Genomic DNA, 14,382 nt, shown 5'->3' with positions numbered 1-14,382 from the left:
AAGTACTGTTCCCGGGTATGTCTGTGAGGGTGTTGCCAAAGGAAATTAACATTTGAGTCAGTGGACTGAGAGAGGCAGACTCACCCTCCATCTGCGTAGACACCATCTAATCAGCTACCAGCATAGCTAGAATAAAGCAGGCAGGAGAAGACAGAAGGGTAGGCTGACTGAGTCTTCCAGCCTTCATCTTTCTCATGTGCTGGATGCTTCCTGCCCTCAAACATCAGACTCCAATTTCTTCAGCTTTTGGACTCTTGGACTTAGAGCAGTGGTTTACCAGGGGGATCTCTGGTCTTTGGTCACAGACTGAAGCTGGCACTGTCAGCTTTCCTACTTTTGAGGTTTTGGGACTCAGACTATTCCACCACTGGAGTCCTTGTTCCTCAACTTGCAGATAGCCTATCATGGGACTTTACGTTGTGATCATGTGAGTCAATTATCTTTCATAAACTCCTTCTCATATATACATATACATATTAGTTTTGTCCCTGTAGAGAACCCTGACTAAAACAATGTGGAAAACATGTACATATACAAACATTTACATTAAGTATGTTTGGTATGATATGTTCTAGGTGGAAGTACAGCAAGGTAGTGGTTTTTAGCATAGAGATTTGACTTCAGAAATATCTTATTCAAACATTATTATATCAGTATTATAAGTTTGATTTATGTATTCTCCCTAATCTTAAATTTCATAATCTATAAGTATAATTTCCATAATTATTAATTGATATAATGTATATAAGAGGCTTACCATAATTTAAATATCATAATCTCATTATCACAAATTTAAATCTCAACAATGTATTTGCCCAACATTATTATCATAAAATACTTATGCTGCAGGAGGCTAATCTAATTAACTCTTATCATGAGGTGGAAATGATGAAGAGAAAGAATAGTAGGATTTTATCTGAATTTTCTCAAGTATATTCTAGCTGTAAAAATAAGTGAAAGAGGAATCTAATTAGGACAGAATATGCCAATATTACATACATGGGGCTCCTTGTGTGTTTGAAGAACTGTTCAGTATGATTGGCATGGAGCCTGTGTTATGAAAATGGTAGGAGCTGAGACTGAGCAAGAAATTGAGTCATATCATGAAAAGCCTCATAGATAATTCTAAGCTTTAGGACTTTATCCCATATTGGTTGATGGGAAAAGATTTTAAGCAGTTAGAGTGATTATATTTGTATTTTAAAACGAATATCTTGGCACAACTCAAATTATCAAGTTTGTGGACATCACATACAGCTTGTATTCCTCACTAGTGATAGAGCATGTTTCTAAATATTATTGTTTGGAAGCATATAATAGGCTTGATTTTACTCAAAACTTTAATTAGTTGTGTTTACATTAAAATAATTATAAGAAGAGTTACTGGAAATAATAGCTAATCAAATCTGAGAATTATATTACAATTCCAAAGTAAAAATCAATTTATTAGTTTGCTCAATAGTCACTGGATGTTTTGGTGACATCTGACACAGATATTCAATAATATAGCCAGTTCTTTGATAACTCTGATTTATTCCAAAGTCTTCATAATCTTGCTCTGTTTTTATTATCACAATCTAAGAAAGGCTTGTAATTAAATTTTGAAAGTTAAAAAATTGCTTGAATGTAATTCTTGGTGAAGTTTTATTACTATTATTGTCTCTAAGAAATAATATATGGTCAAGTAATTTTTAACTTATCTTTTAATTGAGGAATAAAAATTGCACATATTTATTGAGTATAATGTTTTGAAATATGTACACAGTATGAAATGGCTAAATAATGCTAATTAACATATGCATTGCCTCATAAGCTTAGCATTTTTTGTATGATGAGAACACTTAAAATCTACTCCCTTAGCAGTTTGCTAAAATACAACACATTATTAATAACCATAGGTACCACACTATACAGATCTGTTGAATTTTTTTCTCCTACATAAAATTTTTGTCCTTTGGCCAACATCTCCCCAAACCCATCCCATCCCTTCAGTCCCTGTTAACCATCATTCTTCTCTTTTTTTAAAATTGTACTTTAGATTCTGGGGTACATGTGCAGATCATCAGGATTGTTACCTAGGTACATACATGGCAAGGTGGTTTGCTGCCTTCATCTCCCCATCACCTATATCTGATATTTTTCCCCTCAGTATCCCTCCCCACTCCCCTATCAGTAACCTAGCCCCCCACCAACTGACTGCAGTATGTGATGCTCCCATCCCTGTGTCCATGTGTTCTAATTGTTCAACACCTACCCATGAGTGATTTGGTTTTCTGTTCTTGTGTGAATTTGCTGAGAATAATGGTTTCCAGATTCATCCATGTCCCTGTGAAGGACATGAACTCATCACTTTTTATGGCTGCATAGTATTCCATGGTGTATATGTGCCACATTTTCTTTATCCAGTCTATTGTTGATGGACATTTGGGTTGGTTCCAGGTCTTTGCTATTGTAAACACTGCTGCAATGAACATACGTATGCATGTGTATTTATAATAGAAGAATTTATAGTTATTTGGGTATATACACAGCAATGGGATTGCTAGGGCAAATGGTATTTCTATTTCTAGGTCCTTGAGGAATTGCTACACTGTCTTCCACAATGGTTGCACTAATTTGCACTCCCAATGGTGTAAAAGTGTTCCTGTTTCTCCACATCCTCTCCAATATCTGTTGTATCCAAATTTTTTAATGATCACCATTCTAACTGTTGTGAGATAGTATCCCAATATGGTTTTGATTTGCATTTCTCTAATGACCAGTAATGATGAACATTTTTTCATATGTTTGTTGGCCTCATAGACATCTTTTGTAAAGTGTCTATTCATATCCTTCACTCACTTTTGAACGGGTTTGTTTTTTTCTTGTAAATCTGTTTTAGTTCTTAGTAGATTCTGGATATCAGCCCTTTGTCAGATGGGTAGATTGCAAAAATTTTTTCCCATTCTGTTGGTTGCCAGTTCACACTAATGATTGTTTGCTTTGCTGTACAGAAGCTCTGGAGTTTAATTAGATCCCATTTGTCTATTCTGGCTTTTGTTGCCATTACTGTTGGTGTTTTAGTCATGAAGTCCTTGCCTATGCCTATGTCCTGAATGGTTTTGCCTAGATTTTCTTCTAGGATTTTTATGGTGTTAGGTCTTATATTTAAGTCTTTAATCCATCTGGAGTTAATTTTAATGTAAGGTGTCAGGAAGGGGTCCAGTTTCTGCTTTCTGCACATGGCTAGCCTGTTTTCCCAACACTATTTATTTATTTTTTTTATTATTTTTTTTTTGAAAGAAAGAAAGAAAATGAAGAAGAGGAAGAAAAAGGAAGAGAAAGAGAGAGAGAGAATGGGAGTATTGCTTTCTTGCCCAGGCTAGAATGCAGTTTAGTAATGGGTATTGAAAACCTCTTTTATACCAATAATTATACTTGATGTAGACAGGAAGGAATAAGGGAAGAAAATAACAAACAAGCAGCCAACCAATATTTCATTTAAACCTATGAAATGCTATGTGATTACTAAGGAGTGATTTACTTCCAATTATGTAGTCACTTTTGGAATAGGTGTGAGGTGGTAATGTATGTTTTGTGTATTTGAAGTGGAGAGTTCTGTAAATGTTTATTAAGTTTACTTGTTCCGGGTCTGAGTTCAAGTTCTGAATGTCCTTGTTAATTTTCTGTCTCGTTGATCTATAAAATCGTTAGCTCTTCTTGTTACATTGATCCTTTTGCCATTATATAATGTCCTTCTTTGCCTCTTTTGCTCTTTGTTGCTTTAAAGTCTACTTTATCAGAGGTGAGAATTGCATCTCCTGCTTTTTGTTTATTTGTTTATTTTTACTCTCTGATTGGTTGATAAATCTTCCTCCTTCTCTTTGAGTCTTTGTGTATCGTTGCATGTGAGATGGGTCTGGATGCAGCATACTGATGGGTTTTGGCTTTTTATCCAATTAGAATATATATATAGGTTTAATACTGGCATTTGATGCTAGCTGGCTGTTTTGCCCATTAGTGTAAATTTTTCATTGTGTTAATGCTCTTTGCTTATTGATATATTTTTGGAAAGGCTGATATTGGTTGTTCCTTTATATGTATAGTGCTTCTTTCAGAAGCTCTTGTAAAGCAGACCTGGTGGTGGTGAAGTCTCTAAGTACTTGTTTGTTTGCAAAAGATTTAATTTTTCCTGCGATTATAAAGCTTAGTTTGACTGGATAGGAAATTCTGGGTTGAAAGTTCTTTTCCTTAAGGATGTTAAATATTGGTCCCCACTCTTTTCTGGCTTGTAGGGTTTCTGCTGAGACATCTGCTGTAAGTCTGATAGGTTTCCCTTTATGGGTAACCTGACCTTTCTCTCTGGCTGCCCTTAGTATTTTCTCCTTCATTTCAACCCTAATAAATCTGGCAATTATGTGCCTTGGGGTTGGTCTTCTTAAAGAATATCTTTGTGGTGTTCTCTGTATTACCTGGAGTTGAATATTACCCTGCCTTGCCAGGTTGGGAAAGTTTTCCTGAATGATAGCCTGAAGAGTATTTTCCAACTTGGATTCATTCTCTTCGTCACATTCAGATACACCTATCAAACGTAAATTAGGTCTTTTCACATAGTCCCATATTTCCTGGAGACTTTGCTCATTCCTTTTCATCCTTTTTTCTCCATTCTTGTCTTCTCGTTTCATTTCACTGAGCTGGTCCTCGACTTCTGATATCCTTTCTTCTGCTTGATCAATTCGACTGTTTAAACTTGTGCATGCTTCACGAAGTTCTCGTGTTGTGTTTTTCAGCTCCATCAATTCACTTATATTCTTCTCTAAATTGTCCATTCTCGTTAACATTTCGTCAAACCTTTTTTCAAGGTTCTTAGTTTATTTGCATTGGGTTAGAACAAGTTCTTTTAATTCACAGAAGTTTCTTATCACCCACGTTTTGAAACCTGCTTCTGTTATTGGAACACACTCATAATCTATTAAGCCTTGTTCCGTTACTGATGAGGAATTGCGATCCCCTGTAGAGGAAGAGGCATTCTGATTTTGAGTATTCTCTGCCTTTTTATGCTGGTTTCTTCTCTTCATTATATATTTATCCATCTGTCGTCTTTGTAATTACCGACTTTCTAACTAGGTCTCTGAGCTGACATCCAGCTTGTTGATTCCCAGCGCCAAAATCTGAGCAATCCACTGTGCCGGCCAAAATAGCGGTGTTAAGATTGATGGTGCTTTTCTGCCCGGGAATCTCCGGACTCTGCACCAAGAACTGGCGTGCTAAGGCGCCAGCAAAACCACCACACCAGCCACAAGAGTCGCCCTGGCGACCCGTGGGGCTCCTCTGCTGAGAATCTCCTAGTCCGTGAGCAACAAATATTCGTCTGAAAGTGTGGCGTCCTCTCGTTCTCTGCACTTTCACTGGGAATTACGAGCCCTAGATGCTAGTGATCAGCCATCTTGGATCTCTCTCCCCTAACACCATTTATTAAACAGGGAATCCTGTGCTCACTTTGGCAGCACATACACTAAAATTGGAATGATACAGAGCAGATTAGCATGGCCTCTGTGCAAGGATGACATGAAAATTCGTGAAGCATTCCATAAAAAAAAAAAAAAAATGGAATCCTTCCACCATTGCTTGTTTTTCTCAGATTTGTCAAATATCAGATGATTGTAGATGTGTGGTGTTGCTTCTGAGGCCGCTGTTCTGTTCCATTCATCTATGTCTCTGTTTTGGCTACTGTAGCCTTGTAGTATAGTGTGAAGTCAGGCATCATGATGCCTCCAGCTTTGTACTTTTCACTTAGGATTGTTTTGGCAATGTGGGCTCTCTTTTGATTCCATATGAAGTTTGAAGTGGTTTTTTCCAGTTCTGTGAAGAAGGTCATTGGTAGCTTGATGGGGATAGCATTGAATCTATAAATTACTTTGGGCAGTATGGCCATTTTCACAATATTGATTCTTCCTAACCATGAGCATGGAATGTTTTTCCATCTGTTTGTTTACTCTCTTATTTCACTGAGCAGTGGTTTGTAGTTCTCCTTGAAGAGATCCTTTATATCCTTTGTTGGTTGTATTCCTAGGTATTTTATTCTCTTTGTAGCAATTGTGAATGGGAGTTCGCTCATGATTTGGCTGTTTGTCTGTTATTGGTGTATAGAAATGCTTGTGATTTCTGCACACTGATTTTGTATCCTGAGACTTTGCTGAAGTTGCTTATCAATTTCAGAAGATTTTGAGCTGAGACAATGGGGTCTTCTAGATATACAATCATGTCACCTGCAAATAGAGACAATTTGACTTCCTCCTTTCCTAACTGAATACCCTTTATTTCTTTTTCATGCCTGATTGCTCTGGCTAGAACTTCCAATACCATATTGAATAGGAGTGGAGAGAGAGGACATCCTTGTCTAGTGCCAGATTTCAAAGGGAATGCTTCCAGTTTTTGCCCATTCAGTATGATATTGGCTGTTGGTTTGTCATAAATAGCTTTTATTATTTTGTGATACATTCCATTGATACCTAGTTTATTGAGGATTTTTAGCATAAAGGGCTGTTGAATTTTGTCAAAGGTCTTCTCTGCATCTGTTGAGATTATCATGTGGTTTCTGTCTTTGGTTCTGTTTATGTGCTGGAGTATATTTATAGACTTGCGTATGTTGAACCAACCTTGCATCCCCAGGATGAAGCCTACTTGATCATGATGAATAAGCTGTTTGATTTGCTGTTGCATTCTGTTTGCCAGTATTTTATTGAAGATTTTTGTGTCTATGTTCATCATGGATATTGACCTGAAGTTTTCTTTTTTTGCTGAGTGTCTGCCTGGTTTTGGTATTAGTATGATGTTGGTCTCATAAAATGAGTTGGGGAGGATTCCCTCTTTTTGTATTGTTGAGAATAGTTTCAGAATGTCTGGTAGAATTCGGCTGTAAACCCATCTGGACCTGTGCTTTTTTTAATTGGTAGGCTATGAATTGCTGCCTCAACTTCAGACCTTGTTATTGGTCCATTCAGGGTTTCAACTTCTTCCTGGTTTTGTCTTGGGAGAGTGCAAGTGTCCAGGAATTTATCCAATTCTTCCAGATTTAATGGTTTGTGTGCATAGAGTTGTTTGTAGTAATCTCTGATGGTAGTTTGTATTTCTGTGGGATTGGTGGTGATGTCCCTTTTATCATTTTTTATTTATTTGATTCTTCTCTCTTTTCTTTTTTATTAATCTGGCTAGCGGTCTGTCAATTTTGTTGATCTTTTCGAAAAACCAACTCCTGGATATATTGATTTTTTGAGTCTCTATCTCCTTCAGTTCTGCTCTGATCTTACTTATTTCTTGTCTTCTGCTAGTTTTTGAGTTTCTTTGATCTTTCTCTTCTAACTCTTTCAATTTTGATGATAGGGTGTCAATTTTAGACCTTTCCTAGCTCCTCATGTGGGCATTTATTGCTATGAATTTCCCTCTAGACACTGCTTTAAATGTGTCTCAGAGATTCTGGTATGTTGTGTCTTCATTCTCATTGGTTTCAAAGAACATCTTTATTTCTGCCCTCATTTCATTGTTCATCCAGTTGACATTCAGGAGCCAGTTGTTCATTTTCCATGAAGTTGTGCAGTTTTGAGTTAGTTTCTTAATCCTAAATTCTGATTTGATTGCCCTGTAGTCTGCGAGACTGTTTGTTATGATTTCCATTATTTTGCCTTTGCTGAGGAATGATTTCCTTCCAATTATGTGGTCAGTTTTAATGTAAGTGTGATGTAGTGCTGAGAAGAATGTATATTCTATGGATTTGGGGTTGAGAGTTCTGTAAATGTTTATTAAGTTTGCTTGGTCTAGATATGTGTTCAAGTCCTTGATTTCCTTGTTGATTTTCTGTCTCGTTGATTTGTCTAATATTGACAATGGAGTGTTAAAGTCTCCCACTATTATTGTGTGAGAGTCTGTCTCTTTGTAGGTTTTTAAGGACCTGCTTTATGTATCTGGGTGCTCCTGTATTGGGTGCATATATATTTAGTATAGTTGACTCTTCTTGTTGTGTTGATCCTTTTACCAATATGTAATGCCCTTCTTTGTCTCTCTTGATTTTTGTTGGTTTAAAGTCCATTTTATCAGAGACTAGGATTGCCACCCCCTTTTTTTTTTCTCTCCATTTGCTTGGTAAATCTTCTTCCATCCCTTTATTTTGAATCTATGTGTGTCTTTGTACATAAGATGGGTCTCCTGAATACAGCACACTGATGGTGCTTGGCTTTTTATCCAATTTGCCAGTCTGGGTCTTTTGATTGGGGCATTTAGTCTGTTTACATTTAATGTTAATACTGTTATTTGTGAATTTGATCCTGACATTTCATTACTGGCTGGTTGTTTTGCCTGTTAGTTGATGCAGTTTCTTCGTTGAGTCATTGGTCTTTACCATTTGGTATGTTTTTGCAGTGGCTGGTACTGGTTGTTCCTTTCCTTGTTTAGTGCTTCCTTCATTAGCTCTTGTAAGGCCAGCCTGGTGGTGATGAAATCTCTCAGCAATTGCTCATCCATAAAGGATTTTATTTTATTTCTCTATCACTTATAAAGCTTAGTTTGGCTGGATATGAAATTATGGGTTGAAAGTTTTTTTCTTTAAGGATGTTGAATATTGGCCCCCACTCTCTTCTGGCTTGTAGGGTTTCTGCTGAGAGATCCGCTGTTAGTCTGATGTGCTTCCCTTTGTGGGTGACCCAACCTTTCTCTCTGGCTGTGTTTAGTATTTTTTCTTTCGTTTCAACCCTGTTGAATCTGATGATTATATGCCTTGGGGTTGCTCTTCTAGAGGAATATCATTGTGGTGGTCTCTGTATTTCCTGTATTTAAATGTTGGCCTGCCTTGCTAAGTTGGGGAAGTTCTCCTGGATAATATCCTGAAGAGTATTTTCCAGCTTGGATTCATTCTCCCCATCATCTTCCGGTACACCAATTAAGCTTAGATTAGGTCTTTTCACGTAATCCCATATTTCTTGAAGATTTTATTCATTTCTTTTCATTCTTTGTTCTCTTTTCTTGCCATCTCATTTTATTTCATTGAGTTGTCCTTTCTTCTGCTTGATTTATTCAACTATTGAAACTTAGGCCAGGTGTGGTGGCTCACACCTGTAACCCAAGCACTGAGACCAAGGTGGGCAGATCACCTGAGGTGGGGAGTTCAAGACCAGCCTGACCAACATGGTGAAACCCCATCTTAAAAAAAAAAAAAGGAAGAAACTTGTGTATGCTTCTTGAAGTCCTTGGGCTGTGTTTTTCTGCTCCATCAAATCATTTATGTTCTTGAGCTATTACTCAATGATTACTGTTGCCAAGCATTTTTTAATACACCTTTTGGCAATCTGTATGTCTTTTGAGAAATGTCTATTCAGGTACTTTGTCCATTTTTAAATTGGATTATTTGTTTTACTGAGTTGAGATTTTTTATGTATTCTGGATATTAACACATTATTAAAGGCATGGTTTACAAATATTTCTCCCATTTTATAGGTTGTATCTTTAGTCTATTTTTTAAAATATTGCTGTACAGAAGCTTTTTAATTTGATATATCCCACTTGTTTGCCTTCACTTTTGTAGCCTGTGGTATTTTTATTCAACAAATTACTGCCCAGAATAATGTCATGCAGCTGACATTATTTCCCTATGTTTTCTTCTAGTAGTTTTATATATAGCTTCCAGTCTTAAATTTAAGTCTTTAATCCATTTTGAGTTGATTTTATATAAGAATCTAAAGTACTTCTTCTGCAGGTGAAATATCCAGTGTTCTCACACTACTTGTTGAAGAGACTGTTCTTTCCTTTTGTGTGTTCTTGGAACCTTTGTTGAAGCAATCTCACTACTAGGTATAAACACAAAGGGAAATAAATTATTCTACCAAAAAAACATGTGCACACATATGTTCATTGCAGCACTATTCACAATAGCAAAGACATGGAATCAGTCTAGGTGCCCGACAATGGTGGACTAGATAAATGAGATGTGGTACACATACACCATGAAATACTACACAGCCATAAAAAGAAGAAAATCATGTCCTTTACAGCAACATGCATAGTTCAGGAGGCAATTATCCTAAGCAAATTAACACAGAAACAGAAATCAAAATACTGCATGTTCTCACTTATATGTGGGAGCTAAACATCAATTATACATGGACATAAAGATGGGACCAATAGACAATGAGGGATACTAGCATGGGTAGGAGAGGAGGGAAACGTGGACTGACAAACCACCTGCTGTCTACTATGCTCACTACCTGGGAGATGGATGAGACCATCCATACCCCAAACCTCAGCAATACACAATATACCCATGTAACAAATATGTACATGTACCCCTGAATCCCATATCTTAAAAAGTTAAAATAAACTGACTGCAAACTTGTAACATTGTTTTTGGACTCACTCAGGTAGATTTGTAGTAATATACACAAATTATAAAGTTTTAGTGAAAAAAACTGATATTTTAATGTACTAAGAATTATGCACATACAAACTGATTAAAACAATTTATTAGACAGATTGTTGTGAAATTTAAATATATTTCAGCATAATAAAGAATTCCTTATTCCTATGGATTACCCCGTTATCTTTAAATATAAAATTCAACATTAAGATTGATACATTTTATATGTTATCACTAATTTAAAATAATTAGAAATGTAGTAACCATTAAGTGAAATATTTTTCTATCATGCCATATCATGTTATTCTATGAATGATAGTTTCTATGTTCGCAGTACAAATTTAAATTTAAATTTAGGTGTTAACTTTTATCATCTTTCCTTGGAGGTGAGTTTATGTTTAAGACTAATGGATATATCTTTTCTTCATTAATTACTACCTTAAATATTATACAAGCAGGTTTTCTGCAAATTTGAACTTAATATATGATTTAGCAAAATCTCAAAATCATATTTCATTTTGCTTAAATCAAGGACTATCTAAGCTACCTAATCATTTATATTCTTTTTTTATTTTCTAAGGAAATACAGCTGACTATATCAAGTAGAAGGATTACTGTAAAGTCAGAGTGACATAGTAATAATTTAAAACCCTAAGAATTTCTGTGAAATAATTTATTCTGGGGATTATCAGAGCATTTATTTCCAGTTCCAGATAAGATTTCAAGGACTACAAACTTATAATAGTGCTTGGGCATACAAATTTGCTTAGAAATTAAAAAATACAGTCAAGGCGGGTGGATCACGAGGTCAAGAGATCGAGACCATACTGGTCAATATGGTGAAACCCCGTCTCTATTAAAAATACAAAAAAATTAGCTGGGCACGGTGGTGCACGCCTGTAATCCCAGCTACTTGGGAGGCTGAGGCAGGAGAATTGCTTGAACCCAGGAGGTGGAGGTGGCGGTGAGCTGAGACTGTGCCATTGCACTCCAGCCTGGGTAACAAGAGGGAAACTCCGTCTCAAAAAAAAAAAAAAAAAAAAAAGAAAAAGAAAAAAAACATATATGAGTTTGGATTAATAAAAATTGCTGAAAACTTTACATGAAAATGGAAAACATTTTAGTATTCTTCTTGAAAATATCTCAAAACAATTCCAAAGTATATGGAGTAATGAAAGTAGTCAACCATGCTTAGAAAACAGATTCTGGAATTAAATTCTGTGTTCTACAAAATAAGATATTTAAGCCCTGGTGCTCATGTGACCCTCAAATTAAAGCAGAAGCAAAATTAGAAAGCAATTATGAAAATGTGAAATTAGTTCAATGATCTGCTTTTTATTCTCATAAAATATTAGTCAATGTAAATATTTTATAACTAAATAGACTTCCAAATTTTCAGGATAGTTATCACTTATTAAATCTTTACTTATGATGTGGCGTGTGTGTGTGTGTGTGTGTATATACTAAAATTTATAGGAATATATAGGGCTTGTGTTCAGATGCTGTAGAGTGAAATCTAGCAGTTCTACATGGAAAGAGGACACAGAATGAGGAAGTAAACAGAGAAGTTGTAATTTTAGTTAAGGTTTACGTAAGTACTTCCCAAGCAGGGAGTCCCTAGATGAAACTTCAGTTTCTTAACTTTAACTCCACATGTATTCATTATGCTGTCTATGTGTTTCTATATGTGTGTATGAGTGTGTGTGCGTACATATACAAACAAATATGTGTGTGCATTTTTTTGTTTATTTGTTTTTATAACTGATCAAAATCTCCCAGAAGTAGTAATTCAGAGATCAGGAAGCAGATTCATGAAGCTCCTGTTACTGCAGGTACTGATGCATGTTTTTTGACAAACTCATTAAACTTGTGACTGTGCATGGCAGAGCATTATGTTAAGTACTCAAAAATGAGCATATGTTTCTAGATGGTTACATTAAAGAAAGTGCTAATGTTGAATCTCTATAGCAACAGTTAACCTCTATATGAGGTAACTATAATTGCATTGCTTACCAGAAAAATATGAATTTTGATTGAATTAAGACCATCAAGATAAAAATACAAGTTAAAATTAAATAAATATGAAAAAGGTAAAGGGGATCAATCAGATCAAACAAGAAAGAAAGAAAAAAAAAGACCTTTCAAGAATTAAAATAATATAAAATAGTATGAAACTTTTTAAGTATAAACTTTTTAAGTTTATACTAGTATAAAGTTTTATGTTTATGCTTAGTATAAATTTTTTAAGTTTAATAAGTTAGTGAAAAGAAACCACTAGAGATAAATTTTTAATATGTTAATTAAGGTATTCTCAGTGTAGATAAAACACATAATACATAATGTACAAAATGGAGCTGTATGATCTTTACAAGCTTAATGCTGTTTATTTATAGGTAGAAAGCAAACTCCCAAGCCAGGCCACTTTGGATAAGATTCTTTCAAAATAGTTACTCAAAATAGGGTATGTTGTAATTTCTATTTCACAGAATAAAAAGCAGAAAACTAGCAAAATATACAGGAATTGAACAATCATGTTTATAGAAATCTGACCAGAAATTCATATTTTATAAGCACATGTGAAATATTAATATTTGACTATATACTAGACAGAAAGATGCAAGGAGTCCAAGTCTTTGAAAACCTGTAAAACACCACCAGTCTCTTTTAGTCTTTTTGTTTTATAACGATATGAACAATATTGAGTTACAACCCATTGTTAATTGGATTTTCTAATATTTTCAGCCAATATTTGTTTAAATTAGCAGTGCTAAGGCCAAACATAACTACATGGGCAAAAGTGTTTATTGAAGAAATATTTCACCGCTTTTGCTTGCAATCTATGCTGATAATTTTTCATTAACTGTTCATTTCCAATTAAATCAAATCTAGTGAATAGACTTGCCAGATGTAAGTACAGTTCAGTAGCATGGTAAAACTTCTAAAGAACAATGAAGTTACTTTTTGTTGAAGACTGTGTGATTTTATGACCTTTAAATTTTTGATGGCTTGAGTTCTATCAGTTATGACTATATTTTGTTTATTGAGACAGTTAATTGTTAACTGTGCATGCTTACATTGAAACAGATTTCATTTTAGTCTGGAGCTATGGAAAGGATAATCCTTTTATTATGTGAAAAAGATTTTACTTGAGGTTTAACTTTATATAAAATGTAATATATTTTATTGTATTATATATAATATAGAATATTTTGTTACTTATTTTTCCAAATGTTTTAAAAATGTGACATCTAATTTTGTAATTTCAACTTTCTAAGTTTTGAAATGTTAAGGAAAAAGTTTAAAAAGGCAGAGAAGTCTCAGATTATTTGGTTGACACTTTTTTGCTTGGCATTTGGTTGTCATTTCTCTTTATTCCAATTTTAGAGCAGTTCCACCACATTTATTTCATTTTATTTTCCAAGTCATTAATATCTTTAAGATGCCGAGTTGTGTTGTAGAACTCTTTCAACTGTTTTCATTGCATTGATTTAAAAATTAATCTGTTGGAGTCTATATTCATTTTTCTTATTTTTAAAGAAGAGTCATTTATATAGTTTCAAATTTAAGAGGACCTGTCCAGATTTTTAATTTTGTTTTCAAACACAGCTATTATCAATAACTTGATATTATTATTATTATTTATTGAAATAAATTATTTCACTCTGTTGCCCAGGCTGGAGTGCAATGGTGCCATCTGGGCTCACTGCAACCCCCACCTCCAAGGTTCAAGTGATTCTCCTGCCTCAGCCTCACCAGTAACTGGAACTACAGGCATGCACCACCATGTCTGGCTATTTTGTGTGTGTGTGTGTGTGTGCGTGCGTGTGTGTGGTATTTTTAGTAGAGATGGGTTTCATCATATTGCCAGGCTAGTCTTGAACTCCTGATGTTAGGTGATTCACCCACCTCATCCCCCCAAAGTGCTTGGATTACAGGCATGAACCATCATACCTGGATATAACTGGGTGTTTATAATAATATAGTATGAAAACTCTGGGAAT

The 14,382-nt window shown here is 35.0% G+C and overlaps 1 non-coding gene across 1 annotated transcript; it reads left to right on the top strand.

The window, feature by feature from the left end:
- The first annotated feature begins 5,470 nt into the window (after window positions 1-5,470).
- LOC135270442 (U6 spliceosomal RNA) lies at window positions 5,471-5,577 on the top strand. Its single transcript, XR_010338622.1, has one exon. It is a non-coding gene; the product is annotated as a U6 spliceosomal RNA (small nuclear RNA).
- Window positions 5,578-14,382: the final 8,805 nt, after the last annotated feature.

The sequence above is a fragment of the Aotus nancymaae genome, unplaced genomic scaffold, assembly GCF_030222135.1.
Source record: "Aotus nancymaae isolate 86718 unplaced genomic scaffold, 86718_ANA_hifiasm-v0.15.2.pri h1tg000062l, whole genome shotgun sequence".
Lineage (NCBI taxonomy): Eukaryota > Metazoa > Chordata > Mammalia > Primates > Aotidae > Aotus > Aotus nancymaae.
This window is presented reverse-complemented; position numbering and strand designations above follow the sequence as displayed.